This window comes from Muntiacus reevesi, chromosome 14 (assembly GCF_963930625.1).
Source record: "Muntiacus reevesi chromosome 14, mMunRee1.1, whole genome shotgun sequence".
Lineage (NCBI taxonomy): Eukaryota > Metazoa > Chordata > Mammalia > Artiodactyla > Cervidae > Muntiacus > Muntiacus reevesi.
In genome coordinates, this window is record NC_089262.1 from 11,579,239 (window position 1) to 11,604,482 (window position 25,244).

Here is a 25,244-nt window from a genome sequence, read left to right on the forward strand (position 1 = left end):
TGAGCCCATAGTAAACACCCACTTATTATCATTATTTTTAATCACATCGTTTGTAGTTTATAATCTAATCCAATCATCAGTGTTGAAGCAGATAAAGAAGCAATGGTAAACTCTAGAATATCCAATAAATGTTTGATGAATAAATGAATGAGTTAATGCATGTGGGAACTGGAAAGTGGGTCTGAGTCTGCAAGAAACATAATTTCTACCTCTGGGGAGGAAGAGGGATGAAGCATCTAGAATCTAGCCCATGTTAGTGATAAATGAGAATATTATTTGATGATGTAGTTAGACTACAAACTCTGGACTATTATAATTGTAAACTTCAACATAACTATATCTGCAACATAACACAATACATTTCAACTAATATTTATTCAATAGGAACAACACTAGATTACAACAGAAGAAATTATTTCCTTGATTGTATTATAAGACAGTGCTATGGGTTATATTTCATCCCCCTCAAATTTCATGTTATTTAAAATCTAACCATCAGGACCTCAGAATGTAACTATATTTGGAGGCCAAATTTTTAAGAGGACATTGAGTTAAAAAAAGAGAGGTCATTACCAAGGCAATAATCCAATATGGCTGGTTTCCTGGAAAGAGGGGGAGGAGATTAGGATACAGACACACTCAGAATGAAGACCACAGGAGGAGAAGGCGGCTGTCTGCAAGAAAAGGAAAGAGGCCTTAGAAGAAGTCAGCTGACACCTCAATCTCAGACTTCTAGCTCTAGAACTGTGAAGAAACAAACTTCTGTTATTCAAACGAGCTGTTTAAGCCACCTAGCCCATGATACTCTGTTTAAGCAGCTCTAAACAAACTCTACAGATTCAATTTAGGTGGATATTAGTCTTATTTTGGCAACTTTTCACCTAAAAAAAAAATATATATATATATATATATATAGAGAGAGAGAGAGAGAGCTTTCTATTCTAATGGTAATGCCTTATTGATCCTCCGCATGATGAAGTCTCTTTTATTTCAGCTTGAATATGCCTGAATGGCAAAACTCTCCTAAATAAATTTCTAATCTCTTGTGTTTCAGTTCAGTTCAGTTCAGTCGCTCAGTCATGTCCGACTCTTTGCAACCCCATGAATCGCAGCATGCCAGGCCTCCCTGTCCATCACCAGCTCCCGGAGTTTACTCAAACTCATGTCCATCGAGTCGGTGATGCCATCCAACCATCTTATCCTCTGTCATCCCCTTCTCCTCCTGCCCCCAATTCCTCCCAGCATCAGGGTCTTTTCCAATGCGTCAACTCTTCACATGAGGGGGCCAAAGTACTGGAGTTTCAGCTTCAACATCAGTCCTTTCAATGAACACCCAGGACTGATCTTCTTTAGGATGGACTGATTGGATATCCTTGCAGTCCAAGGGACTCTCAAGAGTCTTCTCCAACACCACAGTTCGAAAGAATCAATTTTTCAGTGCTCAACTTCTTCACAGTCCAAAGAGCCATATAATAACCCCTTCTGTAGATGGCCTAGCATAAGAGCTCTCAGGCTACATCAAATATACTAAACAATGTCTTATTCATTGAAACATATGCATGCATATAATACAGTGAATATTAAAAATGGAGCTTATTACTTATGCATTAAGCTAATGGTTTTCATTATTTTCACATAGTAGCCATAAAAAATCTGTTTTCCCATCCAAGCATCACATGATTAGCATATAACGTTTGTGATCAGTTCCTTTCATGTTCCTTTGCTGAGCTGCATTTGCCATCTGCTGGCTCACTAAGAAATCATCAATCCTCTCAGCCTGTCTACCTTGTGCTTTGGTCTTGCCATCACTTTGAAACAATGACAGTACAAATACTCTACTTTGAATGCCACTAAATAAAGCATTATGTGGAGACCCAGGCATTTGCCAGGTTTTCCTTCTCTCATCAAATTTCATTTATTTTTAGAAGAGCTTGCATCTTCTTTTTTATTCATTTATTTTTGCCCGTACTGGGTCTTCGTGAACATTCTCTAGTTGCAGTGCTCAGACTTTGCACCACGGAGGCGTCTCTTGTTGCAGAGTGTATACTCAAGGCACCACGGGCTTCTGAAGTTGCAATGAGCAGGCCTAGTTGCTCCTCAGCACACGAGATCTTCCTGGACCAGGGAGCGAACCCATGTCCCCCGCATTGGCAGGTGGATTCTTAACCAGTGGACCACTAGGGAAGTCCCATCAAATTTCTCGGTTAACTGGAAATACACAACTTTTTGTCCAACTCACTCAGGTTCTTTGGTTTCTGAGTCGGTGTTTATTGATGTGCTCAAGATTAGGACCGAGAAGAAACATGTCAGACATGAGGTGAATGCCTCTATTGAAGCCTCTCAACAACACTGAGGCACATGAGGAAGATTAGGAAGTTAGGAGACTGAGGAAAAGGCTGAGACAAGAATACAAGGATGTTTATCACAATGTACACATGTATCTTTGCTTTTCTGTGCCTCGTGTTTTATGTCTACCAAATTTTGGATCTACCAGGTAGACCTGTTGGACTGAGGTCCCGTCTGGTCAAATATTGGAGGATTTCAATGTTCAGAGAAAGGGAGGGGATCTAAATATTTAAAATGCAGATACTGTTTTGGTTATGGCCCAATACCTGGATCTCCTATGATAGCATACTTCGTAAACCTGTCCCTTTATGATCAGGCCAACCTGTGTTCAAATCATGACGCTATTATTCTGTTAATAACTGATTTTGAGTAAGTTACCAGTATCTCTCAGCTGGGATTTCCTCATCATGGAGATGAGAATAGTCCACTCCACATATTTTTTGAGTATTTTTTGAGTATTTTTTGAATACTCAATTAGATAATCCACTTAAGTATTAGTCACTCAGTAATGTCAGACTCTTTGTGACCCCATGAACTGTAGCCTGCCAGGCTTCTCTGTCCATGGAATTTTCCAGACAAGAATACTAGAGTGAGTTTCCATTTCCTCCTCCAGGGGATTTTCCCAACACAGGGATCGAACCCAGGTCCCCTGCATTGCAGGCAGACTCTTTACCATCTGAGCCATCAGGGAAGCTCAGATAATCCACTTAAGTGCTTGTAAATATCTTGTGCATGATAATATTAAACATTCTCATTGTTGTATTATTAGTTTTGTTATGCCCCCTTCTTAATGTGAGGGATGGCACTGAAATAGAATTAGGTTATGTTATCAGTATCAATATCAGTTCAGCCCCTCAGTCATGTCTGACTGTTTGTGACCCCATGGACCATAACATGGCAAGCTTCCTGTTAGGCACCATTTTATAAAGAATTTTGTTTATCTTTTGTTTCATCTTACTGGTTCAAAAGACAATGATTTCATCTAGTTCAGATAGTCTCATAAATAAGACACAGAGCAGTTATTCTATTGTAGGTGTTACAAAGACTGGTATTAATTGAAAATAAATGTATGCTATAGAATTCATTGTATATATATATATTTGTTTATATATATATGGTCTAACCATCTAATGCAATTAATTTAAACAGAGAGATGTAAGTCGGCAGGCATACAGCACACAGTCACAGGAGCTACAGCTATTGAGCACATGATGGTGCAGAGTGGTTCTGAAACTGAGCAATTTCTCTCAATTCCCTTATTAGACACTCCATGATCATGACAGAGGCTCTGTCCTTCTGAAGTTGGCTTCTGCATTGTCCTCTGAGTCACTACTGCAGCCAACTTTAAAACATCTATATGAGTCACCTTATTTAGCACAGAATTAGTCACTTCAAAAATGAGAATCCAGGGTCCTCTGAGCTGATTCTGCACACACGTCTTCAGAGTCACTTCCCTGACTCGAGATAGTTCTCTGTTTTCTCTTTCATGTGTCGGGGAAGCACTGACTTGAGAAGTGGGTCGTGTCACTCTCCGTCAGTGTGCTGTGGATTTGTGGTGAACAAAGCCTACCATAAAAACAACTAGGAAAAAAAAAATCTACTAGGCTACTCTTGTCAGGTTTAGGCAGGAGAAAGGATAACTTTGAGCCCAGGAAACATTAGTACATTCCTCATGTAACTTTTGCTTCATGGCATTTCATGTCTTTCAGAGTCACCCTCTTTCACTAGCTGCAGCAACTTGTTTTAAAGATTATCTTCTGGCTGTCAAAGCAAGAATTTTACTCTGTGGCTTTTCTGTGGCCAATTACCCATCAATTATAACATATCTCTTAGTGTCAATCTTTTGTTGACATGTGTTTTTCTTTAAATAAAAATTTTGCTTCAAAGTTTAATGGTAAGATCCAAGGTACTGCTTTCCATTTGGTGCCTTCAAAGAATTAAGCAAGTGATAGATGAGCTGAGCTGTTCTTCCATGGCAAAACTAAAACAGTGATTATCCTTAACTGTCCCTACAGCCTAACCCAACCTGAACACTGTGACCTGAAATAGTCTGCAACTTTGCTTGATTTACAGTAAATTACACCCATTTCTTTCCTTCAATATACTCATTGAATCCACTGCAAAGCACCCACTCACTTATACTGAGCTGTATATACTGAATCTGTGGTGATTCAGGCGGTAAAGAATTTGCCTGCAAGTTGGGAGAACCGGGTTCAATCCCTTAGTTGGGAAGATCCCCTGGAGAAAGGAATGGCAACCCACTCCAGTGCTCTTGCCTGGAAAATTCCATGGGCAGAGGAGCCTGGCAGGCTACAGTCCCTGTAGCCTACAGACCAATGGGGTCACAAAAAAAAAAAAGAAAAGAAAAGAAAAAACACAAAATTAGACACACTGTCAATATCTCTAGATTAGGTCACACACAAAAGTGTAAACTTTAGACTAAGATAGCCAGAAGCCAGTTGGAATGGTGTTCTATAGTTCTTTTATTCTCTGCTCAAGACAGAATATAAAAGTCCAATGATTACCACACTAATTTTATCTCTTGTAATAGATTTCCATTCCTGCCCAAACTTTCACTAACTTTGTAGTTTAAAACAACATAAATTTATTTTATTTCATTTACAGTTCTGCAAGTCAGTAATTTGAAATGGGTCTCACTGGGCTAAAGTGAAGGTGTTGACAGGGTGTATCCTTTAGAAGCTCTGGAGGAATATGCTTTCTTGCCTTTTATATCTAGTAAATGCTGCCCATATTCCCTGGGTCATGATCCCTCTCCATTTTCAAAGCCAGTAATATTGGGTTGAAATCCTCCTAAGTCTTTTTGTCTCTAATTCGTTTCTTCTTTATTCCCCTTTTAGGGACATTTGTGATCACATTGCTGTGTTCAGTCAGTTCAGTCGGGTCCAACTCTTTACAACCATGGACTATAGTCTGCCAGGCTCCTCTGTCCATGGGATTCTCCAGGCAAGAGTACTGGAGTGGGTTGCCATGCCCTCCTCCAAGTTATAATCACATTATATTAACACAATATTTTAATGAACTTTATTTTATACATATACAAAAAATTAGCTGAAATGAATCAAAAGAACTTAAGAGCTAAAACTGTAACTTCATGACCTCCTCCAAACACACACACACAAGCATGTATTTTTTGAATTGTTTTTTGGTTAGTTGCTTGTCTTTTTTTCTTACAACTATAAAGACACTGACTTCAGGATAATATTATGTGAAAATATTGGTTTCTTATTAATAACTTTTTACATGTACACACTTGAGATGTCACTAATTGTAGAAAATAAAATTATTTGTGCTATGTATTAGGCAATGTGTTATATATGCATGTGTACAGATAAGAGTATATACTCTTGTATATATAAGAGAGCGCGTGTATGTTACTGATACATATTGAGCAAAAAATCATTAATGGTAGCTTCTAGATAGGTGTCACCTTGTTGATGGTAATGATGTCACCTTGGGAACAGTACAAACTATGTCGTCTTCAGCATAAACTCTGTGGACAGGGACTGCAGCCATGAAATTAAAAGACACTTGCTCCTTGGAAGAAAAGCTATAACAGACCTAGGCATCATATTAAAAAGCAAAGACATCACTTTGCCAACAAAATTGCATATAGTCAAAGCTATGTCCTTTTCAGTAGTCATGTACAGATGTGAGAGATAGACCATAAAGAAGGCTGAGTGCCAAAGTATTGATGCTTTTGAATTGTGGTGCTGGAGAAGACTCTTGAGAGTCCCTTGGACTGCAAGGAGGTCAAACCAGTCAATCCTAAAGGAAATCAGTCCTGAATATTCATTGGAAGAACTGATGCTGAAGCTGAAGCTCCAATACTTTGGCCAGCTGATGCAAAAAGCTGACTAATTGGAAAAGACCCTGATGCTGGGAAAGATTGAGGGCAGGAGAAGGGGGCAACAGAGGACGAGATGGTTGGATGGCATCACTGACTCAATGGACATGAATTTGAGCAAACTCCGGGAGATAGTGAAGGACAGGGAAGCCGGGTGTGCTGCAGTACATGGGGCGCAAAGAGCCAGACACAACTGAGCGACCGAACAACAACAGCATAAACATGTACATTAGAGGTCTACTCCCATCAAAGAAGATGCAGAAAGAGCCACCTTTGATTGAGTTAGGGCCAGCAACCCACAGTCTCAGCCATGGAGAGAAGCCAAAGAATTGCATGGAAACCAGTTGTTAAAGGTTCACGAAACTCAAAATTTACTCCACTCAAATTCAAGCCCAAAATTAAAACTTTGTGAAAAAAAAAAAAAAAAAGACCCAAATCAAGATACCTGCACCTTAGTACAGACTACATATCATAATACAGGAATATTTCAGACTACCTGGAAAAGTTCCTCATCAATTGTCATCCCCAGAAAGAAGAACCTGGTCCATTTGTAGTCATCAAATAGTAGTCATCAGACTACATAGCTTTTTATTCAATTCTACATAAGCATGATGATAAAGGGCACGCCGTTCAATTACGGAGTGAAGACAGCATTATACATCACATGAGTAAAGCCTCTTGAAGTGGATTTATTATATTTAATTAGACACAGAAATAATAAATGGGCCTTTCTGATGAGTGTCAATTTACCAACATGTTTCCACTTATACTCTGCAATAACTAACCACTTTTAGTCATATAAAATGATACCAGCTAAAACCAAAGCCCATTCTTATTTATGACAACTTCAAAAAGAAAAACTGCACAATATCAGAGTTATAGAAACAAGGAGATAAATTTCATTTGAAACCACTGCCACTGAAAATGTATTTTAAATGGATGAGAAAGTTAATATCTTTACATATGCTCTAAAAATATGTAATGCAACAGCCAGTTAAAGCAAGTGTATTTATTTTAGCTTCTCATTAAAATTTAACTTGTTAAAAGTTAAAATACTAGGGAGGTAATTTTATATACATATATATTTTTTAATAGTTTTATTTATTTATTTATTTTGACTGTGCTGGGTCTTTGTTGCTGTTCTGGTTTTTCTCTAGTTGTAGCAAGTGGGGGATACACTCTAGCTATGGCACACAAGCTTCTCATTGCAGTGGCTTCTCTTATTGCAGAGCACAGGCTCTGGGGCATGCAGACTTCAGGAGTCGCAGCACATGGGCTCAATAGTTATGGCTTCCAGACTCTAGAGCATGGCCTCAATAGTTGTGGAGCATGGACTTTGTTGCTCTGCAGAATGTAGGATCTTCTCAGGTCAGGGGTCAAACCCGAGTCTCCTGCATTGGCAGGCAGATTCTTTACCACTGAACCACCAGGGAATTATATATATATATATATATATATATACACACACATATATATATACACATATTAATACATATGTTCAGTTCAGTCACTCAGTCGTGTCCGATTCTTTGTGGCCCCATGGACTGCAGCACAATTATAAACTAAAAATTATATATAGGCACTATGTAAAACTTTGTATTATGTTGAGAAGATTCTAGAAGACTCCATTTAGGTTGAACTATGTTTTCAGTTAAAATAATACACTTTCTGTAACTTAAAAAAATTACCATAACAAAACATAACGTTACATAAACCCTATAAGTCCCCACAGTTCCCCTACTCCTAGGTGTACAAATGTGTGCATCTCATCACATGTAAGTTTTACATAAAAATTGAAATGCAGGGTGGCTCTGTCTTTTTGACGATACAAAGCATGAATGTCTTCCTCATGAATGCATCTGATTTTCTCTGATTTGATGACGAGACAAGGGAGAACCCTGCATTCTGTTTATCTATAATAGTCACTAGCAGCAGTCCTTAAGATGTGCAAATAAGGAGATCACAGAACAAGAGGAGGAAAACATAATTACACTGACTGTCATTATGAGCATTCTAGCTCACCTGTTTTACTACAACGAGCTACGTTTAGCAGAGTCCTTTGATCTTTGGACTTCCCTAGTAGCTCATTGCTAAAGAATCCATCTGCCAGTGCAGGAGATGCAAGAGACTCCGGTTTGATCCCTGGGTCGGTAATATCCCCTGGAGTAGGAAATGGCAACCACTCCAGTATACTTGCCTGGAAAGTTCTATGCACAGAGGAGCCTGGTGGGCTATACATGGGGTCACACAAAGTCAGATACGACTGAGCAACTGAACACACATGCACAGTTTTGACCCTCACAAAGTGAAGATACCAGCTACCTGCTAAAGGTCAGCGTTTGATCAAAAGTGTAAGTCCAGTTTCCCTGAAATGAAGAGTCAGGTAAAGATTTTGGTCAGTGTCTTATTTATCTGTTTCCAGAAGACCTATCAGGGTAAGTCCTGGGTGGGTGAGTGAGTCCAGGTAAGGACAGATGAACAGACTTTGGATATCTCATTCCTTCCTAGCTCAGAAGAGCTGAGTGTATCATGTAATTTTAAAAAGACATGATTACTAAGAATGTCTTCTACACTACTGTGACATATATGCCAAAAGAGGAAGCAATTACAAGAGGGTAAGAAGACAAAGGAGGGAGAGAGCTGAAAGGTAGACAAGAAATCCAGTCACAGAATCTTAGCTAAGGTCCCATTTCCTTCCAGTGTGTTCTAACCAGTATTTCAGAAGCATGTTATCAATTCAAGTGACTTTTTGATGGGTGGCATATTTACATATAAAGCAGATGCCTCTGATTCCCTCTAATCTCTTTGATAGGAAGTGCAATTGGCATCACTCTCCTGAAGAAAAAATGGAAGTACTGAAATTGCCAGTAGGCAGCTCTTCCTTGGAAGCACATCTCTCATGGGCACTCCGTGGATAAAAATAGTGAAAAATGCTATTTTGGAGGATACATGCCCTGGCTGGGGTCCCCAGAGACTTGTGAATTTTTCTGTTGTTTAACCCTATAGAATACAGTCATGTAGATCTCTACACACATTATTGGCCATGTCAGTCTTTGTACAAGCATATATTGCATCCAGATAATCATACACAGGAAGAGAAGGGGACAACAGAGGATAAGATGGTTGGATGGCATCACTGATTTGATGGACATGAATTTGAGCAAGCTCTGGGAGTTGGTGATGGACAGGGAAGCCTGGCGTGCTTCAATCCATAGGGTTGCAAAGAGTTGGACACAACTGAGCAACTGAACTGAACTGAGTCATACACATCTCCCAATAATCCACCAAAATTCACTTTATATTCAGTTTGGGGTATGAAGAGGGGCCATGAAAAGACAGAATTAAGGTATCTAAGAAGAGATATGTGTAGAGTAAAAGCAGGGGATCTTAAGGTGAGCCAAAGTCAGGCTGAAGAGCATGAAATGAATGAACAGCAAAACAGCACATGAGCCTACCAGTGTAAGGCTCTGTTAAGGCCCCATGGTATGCTATCAAGCCACGCACTGTAAGATCGTAGGTTCAAGGAAAACTGAAGATGTCTCTGCTTGGAATTGTAGAGGTGGGGCAGAATCAGAAGACAGGGAAAGAGAAGATCAAAAGTCTGCCCCATCCAGGGGTTTTATACCCTTGGGAAAGCAAAATCCCATTAAGGATACATGGAGAATGTGAACCTTTAGAAATATAATACCTTCGTGAAAGCCTGTATAAGTGGGATAGGAGACAAAAGGGAGGGTGATTTTTCAGGAAAAGGAGAGGGACAGGGCTGGGAAAGCAAGTAGAGTACAATTTAAAAGGTGAAGACTACGGGAGGGGATGCAAACCAGGCAATGAGGTTAGTGTCTTGGTGGGTTACCCAGCTTGACACATCCATTGTAAAGGAGATAATGGGAGAGAACGGTAATTAACCAAAATAAACTGTAAGTGAGTGTTACAATTGAAGGTGTAGGAGCACATGTTTAAACACAGCTTTTCCATTCCAAAGTTCCAGGCAACTACCAAACCCCAATATACTTTCTGTCATTTTCTATTTCAATTGTTTTTGTTTTTTGTTCTCATCATAGATCCACTTTATCCCTACTCTTTCTGATTCCTCCGTTCCTTATCTTTTCCATCAGTAAGTTTCTCTCTCTCAGATTTCATAAGTTCTGCCAGTTATTTACTTAGACCAATTTTCTATATTAAATGTTGGAGTGAGATGACAGAAGAAAACCCCTCATAATACCAGATTGACTCACTGCTCAGTCCTGAGATGTTTTATTTTGGAAAGTGGGCACATTTTGTCATCACATTTTGAAGTGAGTGAAATCATTCAGTCATGTCCGACTCTTTGCAACCCCATGGACTGTAGCCTACCAGGCTCCTCTGTCCATGGAATTTTCCAGGCAAGAGTACTGGAGTGGGTTCCCATTTCCTTCTCCAGGGGATCTTCCCAACCCAGGGATCGAACCCAGGTCTCCTGCATTGCAGGCAGATGCTTTACCATCTGAGCCACCAAGGAAGCCATTGAAAGATCACCAAAAAAAATCTACATTTTGATTTATTCCAAGAAAAAGAGTATTCTGGCACTGATTCATGATGAAGATCTCTACCCATCTATCTGACACAGAGTTAGGTAAAAAAAAAAAAAAGTGAAAGTTGCTCAGTCATGTCCGACTTTGCAACCCTATGGGCTATACAGTTCATGGAATTCTCTAGGCCAGAATACTGGAGTAGGTAGCTGTTCCCTTCTCCAAAAAGGAGAGGTCAAAGGAGAAGGAGGTCAGGTGACTGGAACAGAAAGGATTCTAAGATGTTAAGTCTACAATCCCCTTCTTGTTAGTTTAAGCAGAAAGAAATTTACTAAAAATATAGGTAGCATGTTGACTTTTCAGGAAGGTGAAGAACCACACCTGGAGGCTAATACAGCTGACTTAATTTCCCAAGTTACACAAGAAAACTGGTTGCTGCCATCAGTATCATGGGCAATTGAACTAACATCATTAATACCGAGCAGGATATTCCCCTAGCAGGACCTCAATTGCTGCCTTGAAAAAATAGATACCCCTCCACCTACATGGGTTCCTCCTTCGTCAATGCATTTTCTGCTGAAATATTGAATGAAATTATCAGATGCCTCTAAATGATGGAGTTGATGTCATGTGTTAAGCCCCAGCTGCAAAGGAAATGGGGAAGTGAGTTCCTAACTCTGATCTTGAGGAAGTAGAACTCATAAATTGGGAAATTCTTATACAGGAGAGACATTTAATTAGTGCTAAAAGTGAAATGTTAATCGCTCAGTTGTGTGTGACTTTTTGCAACCCCATGGACTGTAATCCACCAGGCTCCTCAGCCCATGGAATTCTCCAGGCAAGAATACAGGAGTGGGCTGCTATTCCCTTTGCTAGGCAAACTTCCAGGCCCAGGGATTGAACCAGGGTCTCCGGAATTGCAGGCAGATTCTTTCCCGTCTGAGCCACAAGGGAGGTAGTGCTATATATTTTTAAATGCATGCTAAATATCCACTCAAGTAAGTGAGTTTTAAATAAACACCTCAAGACTCTCTAAATTCTTGACAGATATTAATTGGGCATCAAATGTCTGTTCACATCATTGATTTCTACTTGGTTTCTCTGATGATGCCCTATACCTATACTTGACAATATGTGCAACACTTCAAACATCCAGTAACAACCAAAATGTTTATCTGAGAACTCCAGCTTGTCTTTTAAAACTGTAACTAGGCTTAGAGACTCTCTGAATCAGTTACTTCGTTGGATACATGTGTGGAGAACTGAATAAATTACAAAGATGACCCAAATAATCCGTTGTAAAGCTCGAACTGGAATGATATAATTATGCATGCTCATCTTGACCTTCACATTTGCTTTTCCCAAGAGCTGAGTGAATCACTCTGACTACTGGTGTTGGGCAAAGTTCATGTGTCTGATGCATAGTGAGGCCAAAAAACCAAAACATCAGAGTCTGGAGCAGAGAAAGGTTTATTGCACTGCCATGCAAGAATGGGAATCTCATGTCCTAAAAGCTCCAGAAGGTGTGTGTGTGTGTGTGTGTGTGTGTGTGTGTGTTTTGTCATCTAAAAATGACAGTTTTACTAACCTTACTATTAAAACAAATATACTGCTCTCCTTTTGCCAAAGACTAATGAAAATTAAATGTATATATCAGGCATCAGTGCAAGGGTTTCAGCAAAGCATTTTCAAAAGCCAGGGAGGGGAGAGTGTTGCAGGGACAAAATTAACTTGTGCACAGTTCTCTGATTGGCTGATGATGAGGGAATAGGACAGTGTCACAGGGGTTAATATTATCAGTCTTGAGGCTCCAGGAGGCCTGGGGCTGTGTGCCCATGATCATCAGTTAACACCTGCCATTTGGTGGGGGTTTTCACATCTGCAAAACAATTCAGGAAATGTGCATCAGATACCTTTCTCTAGGTACCACAGGAAGGAGCTAAAGCAGCGGATATGGGGGAAGGCTTGTGCTGGGACAGGCTTCCCTGGTAGCTCAGATGATAAAGAATCTGCCTACAATGTAGGAGACCTGTGTTTGAAGCCTGAGTTGGGAAGATCCCCTGGAGAAGGGAATGGTAAGCAACTCCAGTATTCTGGCCTGAAAATTCCATGGATAGTCCATGGGGTCCCAAAGAGTTGGACATAACTGACTAACACTTTATTTTACTTATCCTGGGAAGGCCCCATAGGGTCCTTTTCAGTTACACTGGATTCTATTTCTATTTTCCTCAGCTCTATAACTCCAGAATTCCCTAATACTTAGATGAACATTCTGCTCACCTTACTTTTAGCTACACCATTTGCCTCTTATGCAACTAGTTCTTTCTCTAACCAAGTTTGGTTTGTGGACCACAAATGATCCATACACACGCATGCTTGCAAATCTTGGCTCTTGTTGTTTCCATTCTCTGGAATAGTCTTCCAAATTTTCTAATGGAAATGATCTACTAGTTCTTCTGAATTGAAGTGAAAGTCATTCAGCTGGGTCCGACTCTTCGCGACCTCATAGACTGTACATTCCATGGAATTCTCCAGACCAGAATACTGGAGTGGGTAACCTTTCCCTTCTCCAGGGGATCTTCCCAATCCAGGGATCAAATCCAGGTCTCCCACATTGCAGGCAGATTCTTTATCAGCTGAACCACAAAGAAAGCCTGAGAATACTAGAGTGGGTAGCCTATCTCTTCTTCAGGGGATCTTCCCGACACAGGAATTGCACTGGGGTCTCCTGCATTGCAGGCAGATTCTTTACCAACTGAGCTATCAGGAAACCTTAATCTATTCCAACACATCAGACCCAGACATAGCAATGGTTTACTAAATATGTGTATTACATTGTTCTTGTGTTCATTTACTCGGTCGTGTCCAACTCTTTGAGACCCCATGGACTGCAGCACACTAGACTTTTCTGTCCTTCACCATCTCCAGAAGTTTGCTCAAACTCATGTCCATTGAATCAATGACGCCATCCAACCGTCTCATCTTTTGTCATCCCCTTCTCCTCCTGGCTTCAATCTTTCCCAGCATCAGGGTCTTTACCAATTTGTTGGCTCTTTGCATCAGGTGGCCAAAGTTCTGGAACTTCAGCTTCAGCATCAGTCCTTCCAGTGAATATTCAGGGTTGATTTCCTTTAGGATTTACTGGTTTGATCTCCTTGCTGTCCAAGGGACTCTCAAGCATCTTCAGAGTATATTACATTATATCCCTGTTATTTATTTACACATAAGCCCCCTCCAACAATGTTTTAGCAGCATTGCCTTATTCATCTTTGAATTCCAAGCAATTAAAATGTACCTTATCCATAAGTCTCCATTAAATGTTTAATGACTGAATTATTCAGTCCTTAAATCCATCTTATATGTGAAACACCTGCAAAATAAGACTCTGAATATTTAACCACATAAATATTAAATATAGTAAATATTTTGTGAATGTGATTTTGAAAACATCTTATCTTTGTTAATTCATATGTCCTGGAGTGTTAGAACAGGATTTCAGTATAACTAATTTTCAGGGCTACTTTAATTTGGGATTCATTTTTAAACATTGCTGGTAGCATCTGTTGAGAAATTAAAATATAGTTTATTATGTGAAGTTGAATTTTCTCAGGACTGTCTTTCAGTTCATTTTTAGCATAAAGCTAGCACCTATCCAAAAATTTTTATCTTGGAAATCTAGATAGTCATTTGAAAAATGAGGTTTTGTATCCACATCATGAATGAGAGAAAAAAATGAGTTAGAGATGCAAGTCTTAGTAGAAATCTTTTTTATTTTTTTAACTTTTTTTTTTTTTTTTTTGCCACATCCCTAAGTGTGGGATTTTAGTTCCCCAACCAGGAATTGAACCTGGACTAGAAATCCCAGCTTGGGTAAAATCTTAATTGAAGAATTTACAGGGCCAACTTTTCCATCTCAGTTTGATTCATTAGTCGTAGTGCAAAATAAAAGAGATTGGACTTCCCAGGGCCAAATTAAGATTATAAAGAAAATTACTTATATGTTACTAATGTAAGGCTCTCAAAATGTGGTTAAATAAGAATTATTTTACAAGGCATTAATATATCAACTGTTGGGCACTAAACTTTGATGTATAAAAGTTTGTAAACATCCCTGTCCTGAAGCCCTCTATTCCTATAATGAATTTCTGCCATCATCTTCCACATTCTGCAGAAATTAGAGAACAAGTAAAATTCTTCAGAGTGCACCCCATTCCTATTAGATGGAAATCTTAAGGCTTGGCAGGATTTCACCTTGATGCCTTTAACGCAGAAGCTGATTATAAGAGATTTCAATGGAGCTAGATAATAAATTAATGGCTGCATTCATCACACCAAAGGGCTTTTTTCAATTAAGCAGAATTCAAGATGCTCTGGACCTTTAAAAATGTAACCTTATTCCATCTTTCAAGGTAAGGCTTGTGTTTGCAAACTTATTAAGTTTACTACCTTCCTAATATAAGAAGAGACAATAGGTAAGGGATAAAATACAAATTTGAACAAAGGTCAGAAGGTTCAGTCTATATACAGAGAAGCAGAAAGTTATCCCCATGTTTCTGATTTAACTTAGATTAAAAAAATGGGAGCAAAGAAAGGGGAAGGTCTCGAATTTTTCAGATTGAAGAATCTAACATTTAAAAATACTTCAATATTTCTATTATAATAGTTCACTAGAGTTGCCATAACAGAACACCACAAATCAGATGACTTAAACAAAAGTTTATTGCCTTGTGTTTATGAATGCTGGAAGGTGATCTAGGGTTGGTTCTCTGTGAGCACAGTGAGGCAGGTATCTGTCAACTCTTCTCTCTTTGGCTTCTAGATGGCCATTTTCAAACTGTGACTCATCACCTTCCCTTTGTACATGTCTGTCTCAGTGTCAAATTTCCCCTTTTAATAAGGACACCAATCATATAAGATGAAGATCCAACCTTCTGACATCATTTTAATTTGAGTTCCTTGGTAAAGACTCTCTTCCCAAATAAGGTCACAGAAAGAGGTATTGAGGGTTAGGACACAAGGAATCTATTTTGGAACTACACAATTCAGCGCATACAACATTTCCATGTGATAAGCACTTTGTCTGCAAAGCTCTTCAACTTGATCTCTGCATTGTTTCTGCACAATGAGAGTATTGTATTGCCACCTATTCTCTCTTCCTACTGTTGCAATCTTAGCAAAAACTCAAGCTCTCACATTGGTTGCTCTGCATGTATGCTCAGTCACTCAGTCGTGTCCTACTCTCTGCTACACCGTGGACTGCACACCAGGTTCCATTATCCATAGAATTCTCCAGGCAAGAACACTGGAGTGGGTTGCCATGCCCTCCTCCAGGGGATCTTCCCAACTGAGGGATAGAACCCAAGTCTCTTGCATCTGCTACATTGGCAGGCGGATTCTTCACCAGTAACCTGGGAACCTGGGAAGCCCGTGGTTACTATAGTAGTCTCTTATTTCATGTCTTTCCTTGACCATTGTATTTCCTCCAACTCATTCTATAGAACACTGCAACACAAATCCTTTAATATTTAAACTTGATAATGCCATTTTCCTTAAAAAGCAAAACAATGAAAATGCTCATAGCTTTATATTGCTTATAATGTAGTATAGATGTCCACATTCCTTTATGATATTAAATTGAGTGATTCAGTGTTAACTAACTCTGACCTTCTCTTTCTCTTTGTCTTCACATCTATCTCTAGCTCTATTCAATTCTATCTCCAGCTGTAATGGTTGGGCTATATTAGGTTATATGGCAGTAACAATCATGTCCCCTCCTCCAAAGGCATAATGGAGTAAATCAAATAAACTGTTAACTTTTCAAGAAAGTCTGCTAATCATAATCAATCAGGAATCCAACAGAGCAGTCACCACTGCAAACATTATTAGGAAAAAAAGTAGAGACTAATGCAATTGCCCTCAAAGTTTCTTTTTTTTTTTTTTTTAATTTTTTTAATTTTTTATTTTTTTTTTTATTTTTCAGTGGGTTTTGTCATACATTGATATGAATCAGCCATAGAGTTACACGAATTCCCCATCCCGGTCTCCCATCCCACCTCCCTCTCCACCCGATTCCTCTGGATCTTCCCAACTCTTGTCCATCACATAACCAAATTCTAGAGGGTGTAGAATCCTACATGTGCAGGGAAAACTGGTACAGAATTAGTGACTTTTCCATCAGCCTAATTCATTTTCTTGCTTGGTTGTTGATTAATTTCCTTCCTTTGAAATGCCTGCTTTCTCCATACAAACTCAAAACCTACTCATGAAGATTGAAATCAAGTATTACCTCCCACACAGAATTTCTCATCGAACTCCCTCCAATTTTATGTAGCATCCATTCTCAGTGACTCTCTCATAACACTCAGCACAAGTTATAGTTATTTGACTAATTTTATCTTCTCCACAAAACTACTTCCCTGGTGGCTCAGATGGTAAAGAATCTGCCTACAAAGTAGGAGACCCAGGTTTGATCCCCAGATTGGGAAGATCTCCTGAAGAAGGAAATGGCAACCCACTCCAGTATTCTCGCCTGGAGAATTCCATGGACAGAGGAGCCAGAGGGACTAACACTTATAAATGAACTGAGAAGTGTAGCCCCAATTTAACAGCCTGCAATGAAGTGGGGACCTGAGTACCTCCACATGCAGTCCTTGATTTCTGCAGACAAGAGTGAGCCTAGAAGATTTTCCCCCAGAGCTACAGTTCCTAGGGTAGTAAAGTCAGACATGACTGAAGCAACCGAGCACGCACAAAATTACTTGCATTGGGACAGAATAAAATGTCATTCATTGGAAAATTCATGGGATAGAAAACAAGTGTCTTATGCAAATTATGTGTTAAATTCTCCTTAATCGTTAGTAAAGGCTACTTTTATCATTGGATAACAATATTAGAACTAATTTTTATGGGAATTCCCTGGTGGTCCAGTGGTTAGGACCCTGTACTTCCACTGCAGGAGACAGAGGCTTGATCCCTGGTTGGGGAATTAAGATCTCTCAAGCCAAGTTGCACCCCCCCCCCAAAAAATACAAGATAAAATAAAACAGTAAGGTTTTAAAAAATAATTTTTAGTCTTATCTCACTTTTTGGTACTTTCCTAAAGTTGCAAACTTTGTGGAAATATATATTTTCTTATTATAAAAATTCAATAATTTAAAAACCGCTCTGTTTTAAGATCACATACAAGTAAACAGAAGCAAAAAAAAAATGCCCTTTTGAAATAAAGCTTATTATTCATAAGGAACTGAAAAATCTGAGAGGATACAGCACAGTGAACATGTTGGCCATCCTCTTGATGCAGTTCTAACCAGAACTCACATTGTTTGACTCTCACATCTTTAAGTTACATAATGTATATTTGAATAGTTCCTTAAAATATAGTAGAGCTAGTTATGCCTATTTTAGGTATCCACAATAGATATATTAGGGTCCCACTGATTTTGTTCAATTATTTTAATTAATTGTAAAATATGTTTTTAAAAAAATATTCTAGCTTCTTTGACAGCTGGATGTGTCTTATGGAGAGTTTCTTCTGATCATGTGTGAGTGTGTGCTAAGTCACTTCAGTCGTGTACAACTCTTTGCGACCCTATGAACTATAGCCCCCCCAGGCTCCTCTAGCCATGGAATTTTCCAGGAGAGAATACTGGAATGCATTGCCATGCCCTCCTCCAGGGGATCTTCCTCATCCAGGGATCGAACCCAAGTCTCCAAGTCTCCTGCATTGGTAGATGTGTTCTTTACCACTAGTACCACCTGGGAATAGTTGCTGTTATTCATGCACCAAGTTGGCACTGCTTGTAAATGCCTGAACATGGTCAGAGTGGTTCAATTGTTAGTTTAATTGAGTAGTGTGCACTTTTGGTAATACCTATATGACTTTTACATCCGTTTAAAGTATTACATTGTGATTCAGCATTGAAACATTAGTTTACTATTTAAGCTGAAAAGCTAGAGGAACAAAATAGTCGGGTGTACATTTGGTGAAAATGAAACTGATCCTCAAAGAATGATCACAATTCCATATTTTCTTTTTTAATTGCATTTTCCAGTTTTATTGAGGTATACTGCTGCTAAGTCGCTTCAGTCGTGTCCGAAGACTCTATGCGACCCCATAGTCGTCAGCCCACCAGGTTCCCTCCTCCATGGGATTCTCCAGGCAAGAACACTGGAGTGGGTTGCCATTTTCTTCTCCAATGCATGAAAGGGAAAAGTGAAAGTGAAGTCCCTCAGTCGAGTCTGACTCTTAGCAACCCCATGGACTGCAGACTACCAGTCTCCTCCATCCCTGGGATTTTCCACGCAAGAGTACTGGAGTGGGGTGCCATCGCCTTCTCCTTTATTGAGGTATAATTAAATATAAAACTGCAGAAACTTAAACTGTACCATAGTGATTTTGTATATGTGCATACTACAAAATTATTGCAGTAAGTTTGCTTAACATCAGTAAATTCACATACTTTTTTTTTTTCTTTGTGAGGAGAACTTTAAAGATTTACTCTCTTGGTAACTTTCCAATATATTAAACATCATTATTATTATCACCATGTTATGCATTACATCCTCAGAAATTATTCTTCTTATGAAATTTGCACCTTTTGACCACCTTTACCTGTTTCACCCACTCCCTCCATCCCTTCTCTTTGGTAACCACAAATCTCATCTCTGTTTCTAGGAACCTGGTTTTTTAGATCCTGCATATTCATGCAGTATTTCTCTTTGTCTGACTTATTCCACTTAGCATAATGACCTCAAGATCCATCCACATTGTCACAATTGGTAAGATTTCGTTTTTTATATTGCTGAATAGCGCAGCATCATATATATCTGTGTATATCACAACTTCTTTATGTATTCATCCATCATAGAACACTTAGGCTGTTTCCATGTAATGGTTATTGTAAACAATGTTGTCATGAACATGGTGTAAAATATCTTTCCAAGGTATTGAGTTTTTGCTCATACATATTTTTTTCCCCCAAAAAAATTTTTTTAATTAAATCTAAGGGAATTTGGAATTCACAGGAAGAAAAAGTTTTGCTTGTGTACGTGAGAACTATCAAACACACTCCAAGCAGTGAAACTGACGGCAAGGTAAATGACAGGTTACACCCCTAGAAAGGGCTCAAAGATAATTCAAACTAATGAGATGCTTGTGTAACCAGTTAACAGTTAATTAATTATTTAAAAACACAAAAAGCATAAAATAGAAGTCTTAATAAAAATGTATGGTTGTGTCATAGTTTAATTGGAATTTTTTTTTCATTTCTTTGGGAAAATAAAACAAACTCACTCTAATAATTCCTAGTGGCTCAGATTGAATAAAATACAGTGACAACAAACAACCAAAGAGCTATTTGAAGACTAACAGCCCTTTTTCTTTTTTTTTAAATATGACATAATTATGATTTAATATACAACCAAAATGCAAAATACCATTGTAAACTGATGGCAATAAAATATGGTATTTCATTTGCACTGCATGACAAACAGTTAACATCCTTAGTCATAAATGAGTTCTTAGAACCAGTAACAAAGGTATTGATATACTGAAGGAAATAGAAAAAAAAAAAGGAATAAAATGAAATAACACAAATGACTAGAAAGGATTAAGCATATATGAAGATGACTGAGCTGAACAATACCAGAAGAAAAGCAATCTGTGTAATATCATATTACCAAAGAATAAAAATATAGCATTTGTGCAGTTTTAGGAACATACCCACATAAGCACTGAGGGACAAGATTGATGAGATGTACATAGTAGAAAAAAATCTAGTTTGGACTCAACCATAAGTTTGGAACATCCTTAGTCCTAACAGTTCCAATTCATTGGAATTATTTCAACAAATCAGTTGGAAACAAATCAGTTGGATAAATGTATAATGTATGCATGAACCATGCTTGCTGCATAGAAAATTTGCACTTAGTATTTAGACCCCCTAAAATGACAGGCATGTTAATCAATATACCTAAAAGGATACTCACATAATTTCATTCATAGTAGATGACATAGATGGAGGTGCCTTTTTCTATTACTCTGCACTCTTCTGCACTCAGCTTTCTTTATGGTCCAACTCTCACATCCGTCCATGACCACTGTTAGTTGCTCAGTCGTGTCCGACTCTTTGGGACCCATGGACTGGAGACTCCTTTGTCCATGGGATTCTCCAGGCAAGACTACTGGAGTGGGTTGCCAGGGGCACTCAATAATCTGCTCATCCTGCCTTCCAGGTCACAGGCTTCACTTAGTTTTGCCAAGTCTACCAAATATTGACTTGCAATGTAAAACTGCCATGTCTGTTCAAGGCTCATGATTCTCTGGGTGCTTTAAATAAAAATGGAAGGAATAATTTTTTTAAAAAATCTTATTGTTATTTTTGGCTTCCCTGCTTCTTCGTTGTTTCATGGACTTTCTCTGGTCATGGTGCTCGGGATTCTCACTGCGGTAGCTTCCCTTGTTTCAAAGCACGGGCTCTAGAGCACGGGTTCAGTAGTTGTGCATGGGCTCAGCTGCTTTGCAGATGTGGGATCTTCCCAGACCAGGGATTGAACCCCTGTCCCCAGCATTACCAGGTGGAATCCTAACCACAGCACCACCAGGGAAGTACTAGAATGAATATTTTTAAGTAACTGCATGATACTTTTATCCAAAAAAGATTAATTCTCAACCGCTGATCTCAATTTTGAAAATTCACCACATTTATAGAGTTTTATAGTTCCTCTTTCATTTCCTCTGTCCCTAGAATCCATGACTAATTAACTGAAAGTTAAAGAGCATGAGAATTTTCATCTCTCATGCAGTTTCACAGCATCAAAAAAAGAGTTGCAATTTGTGAGCACTGATGGCCAAGAAATGTTCCTATCTCCTTCAAAGAGCAGGGTTGCCATTTCCAATGTTTCCTAATCTTGTTTTCAGGCTTGTCTTACAAAGTACACACAGATGTTAAAATGACTGGGCTGGGAAAGGTGAGAGGTGAAAAATCTTACATATTCTATGTGCATCCTGCCTGAGGATTAAACGAGAGAATTTGTTTAGAAAATCAAATCAAATTATTGGCTGTAAAACAGGCTTTGGAGCTATCTTGGCATTGCACTGGAGTTCAAATGTTTACCTTAATAACTAAACCTGTGACCTCAGCCTGAATATTTTCTGCACCAAAACGTACCCCCCTTTCAAGCCACACAATTTAATCATCCCACAGACATTTACTTCTGACACAAAATGCTGCAAAGTAGAAGTGCAATGGTCTTTCTAACACATTCCACAAACAGAAAAATACCAGAGGGAGGAGGGCACTAGAAGCCCTTTCCTCATAGTGATCTAAGCATCAGAACACTAAAAAAAAGAGATTTTGTTTTGAATTACAGTCGAAGAATGCAGTCACCCAAATGATGAAACACAGATACCTTATACTGATTTTTATGCTGATGAAATTAAATGCTCAGATCAAGTAAATACACATTTACTTTATCCCTCTATTTGACAGAAGTGACTGGTGGGCTAAAGTCCATGGGATTGCACAGAGTCACACACGACTGAGCACACGCACACACGCGTGCACGCGCGCACACACACACACACACACACACACACACTATTTGAATAGTGTCTGTTCTCTATCAACGCCTTTCATCCGTTAGTTTGAAAAAAGTCCCTTCAGAAATAGGCACTTGAAGAATTCGAAAAATAAATCAAACTCCAAGAAACCTTAAAGAAAAACAAGATGATATTGTAAGAAAATGGAGAAAAGAACCAAACTTTATAAAATCCTTCTTAAACATTTATTTCCCCGTGTTCTGCCTGAGCAGCACCATTTCATCTGTTCCTTGTCACTAGCCATGGTTTTTCTCCTCAGAAGTGACCCATCATTCTTCTCATTCCCTCCAGTTGCTACGAATACTGATTGTGGTTCTATACAGATACAGACAACAATCCCAAATGCTTTTGCAGCTATAATATTTGTTGACACCAACAACATACTTATATTCATATGTGCTGATATTAGCATAAATGATAAATAACAACAATACCATAATCACATGAGTATCGACATAATAACATAAAATATAAACTTTAAAAAATATCCTGGTCTTGGGCCAGGAGTAGAGAGGCAGAAGATGAGAACGGACTTGGGGACACAGTGGGGCGTGGAGACATGTGTGTGTGTATTCTTAGTCATGTCTGACCCTCTGCGACCCTATGCGCTGTAACCCACCAGGCTCCTCCATACATGGAACAGTCCAGGCAAGAATACTGGAGTGGTTGCCATTTCCTCCTCCAGGGGATCTTCCTGACCCAGGGTCTGAACCCAAGCCTCCAGTGGCTCCTGCATCGGCAGGTGGGTTCTTTACCACTGAGCCACCTCGGAAGCCCAGGGGGGAAGGGGAACGTGGGGCAAATTGGGAGGGTAGAATTGACATACACACCGGGCCGTGTGTCAAATCAATGGCTAGCGGGAAGCTGCTGTGTGGCTCAGGGAACTCAGCTTGGTGCTCGTGATGACCTAGGGGGTGGGAATGGGGGGAGGTGGAGGGGGGAGTGAGGCTCAAAAGGGATGGGATATAATGATGCAAATAGTTGATTCACGTTGTACAGCAGAAACTAACACAACACTATAATGAAATTGTTTTCCAATGTAAAAATGATTACTTAAAAAATTACCTGAGCAGAAGACTATGTGGGAGGCAAAAGACTTTTGCCTCATTTCAGCCCTACTAGTTACCAGGGTAGGAGCCCAAGCAACCTATCTAATTTCTCTGAGGATATTTCTTCATCTTTTAAGACAGGATGCTCATATATGTTTCATGGAGTTGCGGGGAGAATTAAATTATTGTAAAGTACTTAATTTAATGAACATGTGAATACACATGTTCAATTTAAAAAAAAACAACTGTTGTTAAATTGCCTGGATTCTTTGTTCAATTTTTCTTGTAGGATGTCTTTTCAGCTAAGACATCTTGAAAAACACACCCTAAACCCACCTCCTTAGATGTGTCTAAGTGAAAAGTGAAAGTGCTAGTCACTCAGTAGTGTCCCACTCTACGATCCCATGGACTGAGCCCCCAGCAAGCCCCTAGGTGTGCCTGTGAGGTGCAGAATCGTTAAGTTCTTTTTCTACAGACACCCACTAACTCCATTGACTGGATCAGACCACAACAGAAGCAAAGACGAGGGTAAGAGGGAAAATCGTTTGGTCCGACTCAAAGTCCTAGTGGAGAATGGCGTTTTGCCCCTTTCCAGATTCTCATAAACTACCCCAGGACTCAACATCTAAAAAATGGAAGGAGTCTGTTCAGTTTTTGAAGCATAGCTCTTCTTATGTCAGGATCCTGGCTTCCCTGGTGGCTCAGGTGGTAAAGAATCTGCCTGCAATGCATAAGACCCAGGTTCAGTCCCTGGATTGGGAAAATCCTCTGGAGAAGGGAATGGCAACCCACTCCAGTATTTTTACCTGGAGAATTCCATGGACAGAGGAGCCTGGAGGGCTACAGCCCATGGGGTCACAAAAAGTCAGACATGACTGAGCAGACTAACACTTTCACTTTCACCCCAGAATTCAACATCTAGGAAACGGAAGGTGTCTGTTCAGTTTGGAACACAACTTAGTTCTTCCTGGGTCAGGATCCCATAATGAAACAGACAGTTGAAAATCTCTTCAGGTGATACGGATGTTTTGTCACATTTGAGATCTCCTGACTCAAATTAAGAGATGGTACATGCAGAAATATTGTAACTGATACTGATGGTGCTACAATAGAGTAGAAAGCAGAACACAGGAGCAAGAAGGAATTCTGCCAAGAGCATTCACAAAAGCTTCAAAGAGGAAATGACATTGGGGCTAAATTTCTGGACATGACTAACTTCACAAAATGTACCCAAGGAAGAAGTTCAAACTGAATGCATCTACCATTAAAACCCAAAAAGTCTAATTGTAAATGAGACCTCTGTGTTTAGAATACTATCAGTTTGTTTCTGCACTGACGTCAGTTTCAAAGATATTAAGAAGACATTCGGAAAGTATTGTCCTCAGGCAAAATGTAAACTCTTCTCCCAGACACCTGGCAAAAAGGAAGATCATTCCCACTTATAGCTCTTTGTAGAATACTTCTATTTGAATTTTAATGCTTTCTATGTTGACTATTGCAAAAAAAATGAATATTCTTGAATGCAATTATGTGAAGATAATACAGTCTTCCAGAAAAACTATAAATTAATGTAAAAACTAAATTCAAAAATTCTTCATTGAAATGCAACTAGATGTACATAATGGATTTTCAATGCATGTAGGCATTTTGTTCTATAATAAATTCCCTTCTGGAAGAGGAATGATTAAAATGGAGCATGTGTGTGCTAAATCTCTTCAATTGTGTCTGACTCTTGGCAACACTATGGACTGTAGCCCTCAGCAGTCTCCTCTATCTATGGGATTTCCCAGGCAAGAATACTGGAGGGGGTTGACATTTCCTCCTCCAGGGGAACTTCCTGACCCAGGAATTGAACCCACGTCTCCTGAGGCTCCTGA